This window comes from Pongo abelii, chromosome Y (genome assembly GCF_028885655.2).
Source record: "Pongo abelii isolate AG06213 chromosome Y, NHGRI_mPonAbe1-v2.0_pri, whole genome shotgun sequence".
NCBI classification, from domain to species: Eukaryota; Metazoa; Chordata; class Mammalia; order Primates; family Hominidae; genus Pongo; species Pongo abelii.
The window spans coordinates 12,947,147-12,953,146 of NC_072009.2; positions in this window are offsets into that span (position 1 = coordinate 12,947,147).

Genomic DNA, 6,000 nt, shown 5'->3' on the forward strand with positions numbered 1-6,000 from the left:
TTACACTCTGGGGACTGTGGTGGGGTTGGGGGAGGAGGAGGGATAACTTTAGGAGATATACCTAATGCTAAATGACGAGTTAATGGGTGCAGCACACCAGCATGGCACATGTATACATATGTAACTAACATGCACATTGTGCACATGTACCTTAAAACTTAAAGTGTAATAATAATAAAATAAAATAAAAAAAATAAAAAATAAAAATAAATAAATATATGACAATCTAGAAAGTTATTGAAGCAGTAAAAAGATTAGTGGTCCTAATGGTTTACAGGAGAGAGTGGAATAAATAGGCACAAGTCAGGTGATTATTAGAGTATACAATAGTGAAAATATTCCATATAATATTACAATTTTGGATACATTTTGTTACAGGTTTGCCAAAACCCATAGAATGTGCAACAGTAAAAGTGGGCCCTAAGGTAAATTGCAGATATCGAGTGATAATGTATTGATATAGGTTTATGAATTGGAACAAACATACCAGTCTCATCAGAAATGTTGATAGTGGGGAAGGTTATACATGTGGACACAGGGTGTAAGGGAGCTTTCTGTACTTTCTACTCAATTTTGTTGTAAGCCTAAAACTAATCTACTAAGATTTATTGATTTAAAAAGCTCAATAATTAAGATTTGTATTTCAGTTCAATATTCATAAATAATTATTAATAAAAAATTAATGTTGAACAAAATATTTTATAGAAAGATAAGCTCAGTATCAATATTAAGGCTATATGAAGAATATTGAAGCAGGAATCAAAATAAATAAAGAATCAACAATATGCTATCCTTAAAAATATTTTAATACTTTATTATGATTATTATTGCATTATTTTGAATTTTGAAAATATTGCATTAAAATATTCTCTATGTTGATTATTGAATTCTTTTGATGACCTTTAACTTTTGCATTTAAAGTAATTGCATTTACTCCATCTGCTCAATTCGTAGTTTACTAAATATTGGAATGGAATAGTAGACACAATTCAGGAAAGGCAAGGCCCAAGCAGAGCTAGGCTCATGGGTTTCTTGGCTTTGTCCAGGAAAGAATTCAATGCCAAACCAGAAATATAAAAAAAAAAAAAAAAAAAATAGTGTAGCTGATAAGACAGAATTACATCTCTGGCAGTGTTACAGCTCTGTGACTCCTCTTTCAGAACAGGGCTATGCCATAAGCAAGAGAGTAGCAGCTCAGGGATATTTTGCAGCCATATTTATATTCTCTTTTAATTGGATGGATTGATAAATGCAGAAATTTATAGGGAAGAGGTGGTAATCATTTGATCATTGCCACAGAGGGGTGATAACTCCTGGGTGTTATGATAGCAAGGGTAAATTAAATGGCACACTGGTGGGCATGTTTGATTGAAAAACTGCTTCTGTCTTCTCCCTGATTTAGGTAGTCCTCAAACTGAGTCATGTGTGAGCCCTTCCCCTGGAGGTGAGTCCCACCTTCAACCTCATTCTCCATTCAGATATTAAATACTTTCCCTTAATCTTAAGGGGGCTGCAGGAGAGAGGAGGTCCATGAAGTGTAACTGCTTCCTGCTGAGTCATGAGCACTGGCCTTGCCTAGCACTAGAGAAGCAAATGTCTCTGGATACAAAAGCTAAAGGGGTGAAAGGCAGAACACCACAATTATCCAGATCAGTATATAACTCAAAAGCCTTTTGTCAGCATTGTTTTCACCTGGAAATATCATAATCTACAAGATACAAAACTTACTTTGAAGTTAAACAAACAAGTAAATAAATTAGTAACAACAAGACAGCAGTCAAGGGTCCTATGATAGATTTTTACAAGGTGGAAAAACAGAGAAATACCCTTCTCTCCAGAAATTAGGAAACTGACAATGATACCCTTCCTTTTCTAGAAAATTAAGGAACTCAATTGTGTTTTTCTTAGTCTTTCCTGGTAGGAATACCCTGTATTCCCACTGGCAGCATCATGTTGCCACTTGTGGATGAGTGACTGCTGATTCTTTTAAATAGATAGTGGCTATCTTCCAAAAATTTAGATTTAGATTAACAGTGCCTTCCATTTGTCCCTGCAACTTATAAGAAATAGGTTTAATCCTGGACAATTGTATCCAACTAAGTATGCCCTAAAGTTTAAAAGGGCAGGGATGGTCAACAACACCTGATAGGGGCCCTTCTATTTTGGTTGTAATTGATTCTCAGGGGATCCTTCTTTCAAAATGTTTACTTTCATGACTAAATAGGAGGTCAGTTAATTGCCTTGTGAGAGGGACCAATACTTTTTGTCCATAGGCTTGGAGGACTTTTCTAACCTGGCCAAAGTTGACAATATGTGTCAACTTATGAGTCAACTATATATCTCTTTATTAAGCAGGAGATCTCAAGCTAAACATGGCCTCACATAACTCCTTTCAAATGGATTGTATGGGAGGTTTTTTAAGGATCATTCATATGTGTATAAAGACTATGGCTAAGAAAGGAACTTGGATATCTGAGGTCTCCTGACATGGCTTAGCTAATGTCTTTTCAAAACATGATTAACTTTTTCTATTTTACATGAGGATTGAGAGTACTTCACGGGGAGTGAGAGTGATGGGTAATGCCTAAGGCTGAATGAAAGCTGCTGGGTCACTTTAGCTGTGAAAGTGGTCCATTATCACTTAGCAGACTTTCAGGTATTCAAAACTTTACAGTTGATCTCATTAAGTAACAATTTGGACACTCATAATGCCCTCTCTGTCCTTGGGGGAAAAGCCTTAACTCACTTGGTTAAAGATATCTATAAATACTGGCAAATATTTCCATCCCTGTATGGTTGTATCTGATAAAAATCTATTTGCTTGTCAGGCATGGTGGCTCATGCCTGTAATCTCATCACTTTGGGAGGCCAAGGTGGGTGGATCATCAGGTCAGGAGATTGAGACCATCCTGGCCAACATAGTAAAACCCCGTCTCTACTAAAAATACAAAAATTAACTGGGGGTGGTGGCATGCACTTGTAATATCAGCTACTTGGGAGGCTGAGGCAGGAGTATCATTTAAACCCATGAAGCAGAGGTTTCAGTGAGCCAAGATCATGCCACTGCACTCCAGCCTAGTGACAAAGAAAGACTCCATGTCCAGTCTTCCCAGGGTATGTCTCTCAATGTTGTAAAGGTTTGAATAGAGGTAGGGGTACGGAGTACCTTCCTGGATTATTACAGCAAAAGTTCACAGGCCCTGGTCATCCTCTTTATAGTCTAGAATAGTTTCTTTCCTTAAATGATTTGAGAAAATAAGTTGTATATTGAGACTTATCCCAAATGTGAGAAGTCACATAAAGGCTTAACTGTCTTTCATTGCATTGCCACAGGGAGAAAGAGTTTTGTTGCTTTCTGTAACTATCCTGAGAGATTCTTTTATAATGCTTTTTGTTCTGCTCATTAAATTTCTTCATGGATACAGTGTGGTGTCTCAGACATGGGTGCAGTACCTTGCATTAGCCAGTTGCCTGTAACAATGCTACCTCTTTAGATGTGGCCTTAGCTGTTTTCTCTCCCTGAGAATTTCCTTCAACAATAGAAAGGCCTTCTTTTTAGTGCCTAGTGCACTGAATCACTGCTAACCTTCTTTAGGAGATGGACAGCTAGTTATATGCAAACACTACACCATTTAGTGCCAAGAAATTGAGAATCTACTGATTTTGGTATCCATGGAAGTCCTGAACCAATCCCCCACTGATACTGAGGGAGGATTATGTATACTTCAATATCACATGGCTCACAATGGAAGTAAAGCCTGCGTTATCACTCAAGTAATTGGCCTTCCTGTGGCTTTCTCTTACAGGTAGGTAAGTAATTTCAACTTTTGACATCTTAATACTACATCTAGAAAATTTTCTAGGTTTTCTTATTGATATATATGGTTTGTATATTATTTGAAGTTGTCCATGTAGATAATCAAGTCATCTATGGATGAGGAATATTTTACTTCTTTCTTTCCAATTCTTATGTATTAAAGTATTATTATTTGTATTATTTATTGTATAAGTTAAAAATCACAAGGACAATGTTGAAGAGAAATGGTAATAGTGAGACTTCTTCTCTTTCTTCTGATTTTGAAGAAAGTATTCTCAGATAAGGAACAATTCCTTCATTTGTACTTTAATGTCTTATTATAAATAGCTATTATATTTTATTTGATGCTTATTCTGTATTCACTGATGTAATTCTACTTTTTCCTACTTTAATATATTAGTATAATGCATTAAATTAATAGATTTTCTTAAGTTGAGCCACTCTTTTCTCTTTGAAATTAATTTAGAGTAGATATGCATTTACGATGTGTAAGCTTACATGTGTTTCCTCATTGATATGGTTTGGCTCTGTTTTCACTCCAATCTCATGCTGATTTTAACCCTCATGTTTTGGAGGGGGGCCTGGTTGGAGATGTTTGGATCATGGGAGCAGACTTTCTCTTTATGTTCTCCTTATAGTAAATAAGTTTTCATGAGATCGAGCTTTTTGAAAATGTGTAGCACTTCCCCCTTTACATTCTCTTTCCTGCCACCATGTGAAGAAACATTTGATTTCCCTTGGCCCTCTTGCATAATTGTAAGTTTTCTGAGGCCTCCTAGCCATGCCTTCTGCACAGCCTGAGAAACTATGAGCCAGTTAAGTCTCCTTTCTTTATAAATTACCCAGCCTCAGGTATTTCTTCACAGCTGTGTGAAAAACAAAATAATACATTTATATTTTGCTCATGTTTTCACTTTGTTGTTTGGAAGTGATATCAATCTTTTTTTTGTTTTTAATTCTCATACTCTTTGAATGTAGTAACAAGACATTATTAATTTGAAAATTTATTAGGCTTTTGTGTTTTTCTTCTCTTTTTCACTTTTCAGATACATTTCTTTCCTTGAATGTGTAGTAGAATCCAACTATAAAAGCAGTTTATTCTAATACATTTTTATAGGGATAATTTAAATGTGGATGCAATTTTTCAAAATGATATAGCAAGTGCAGTTTCCTAGTTCTTCCTGAGTTGGTTTGGGTAACTGTACTTTTTTGTAGAGACTTTTCTGTTTCACTGAAAAAATAAAATTTGTTTGCATAAAGATGTTCCTAATACTGTTGTTGTATTTCTAAATTTCTGCTGCCTACCTGAACCTCCCCTCTCTTTATATCTTAATATTATGTGTTCTTTCTTTGCTCAGTCAATCTCGTCCAAGAGTTGTAAGCTTCATAATCTTCTCAAATAACTAATTCTATTTCTATTTGTTTAACTTCTGCTCTTCATTCATTATCTTCTTATTTATGCTTTTTTTTTCTTTTGATGTACGTGTTTCTTCTTTTCCTAATTATAACAAATGATTCACATACTAGTGCCAGCTTCTTTTTTCTTCATGAAATACAACATTTTAACCTTTTAATTTATCACTAACTTTTCTTTTAGCAGGTTTCCAAAAGTGCTGATACTTAATATTTTAAACTATTATTTAGTTCAGAATTTCAAATTTTATTTTTTCATGCATTATTAAGAAGTCTGTCTTATATAATTCTAATATACAGGATTTAAAAGTATGTATGTTTTTAGACTTGTTTATATTGGAATCAGAGAATGTGTTCTTGATAATACATGAACATTTGAAATGTATTTAGACTTGCCTTATGGATAGTATGTTTTTAAATGTTTCTGAATTTTTAGAACAATATGCATTGCTAGATACTATATCTTATAACTTCCTATCATACAAAGTTTCTGAATAGCTTCTTACATAATTAAACCTCTGCTGAACCAATAATCTAGGAGTGTTGTATTAAAATGCTTCATTTTAATGTAATTAATTTATTATAATTTCATCAATTTTTGCTGTCTATATTGTAGAAGTGTAGATTAAAATTGCATTATCCTCCTAGTCTACTGAAAGTTTGTTGTTATCTCGGTGACCATAATTTTTCCTATAGTATTAATTGTTGTTTTAAATCTGAAAATATGCAGTGTTTACTAGGAGCATAGAATTTAGCAGGTATATCAATTT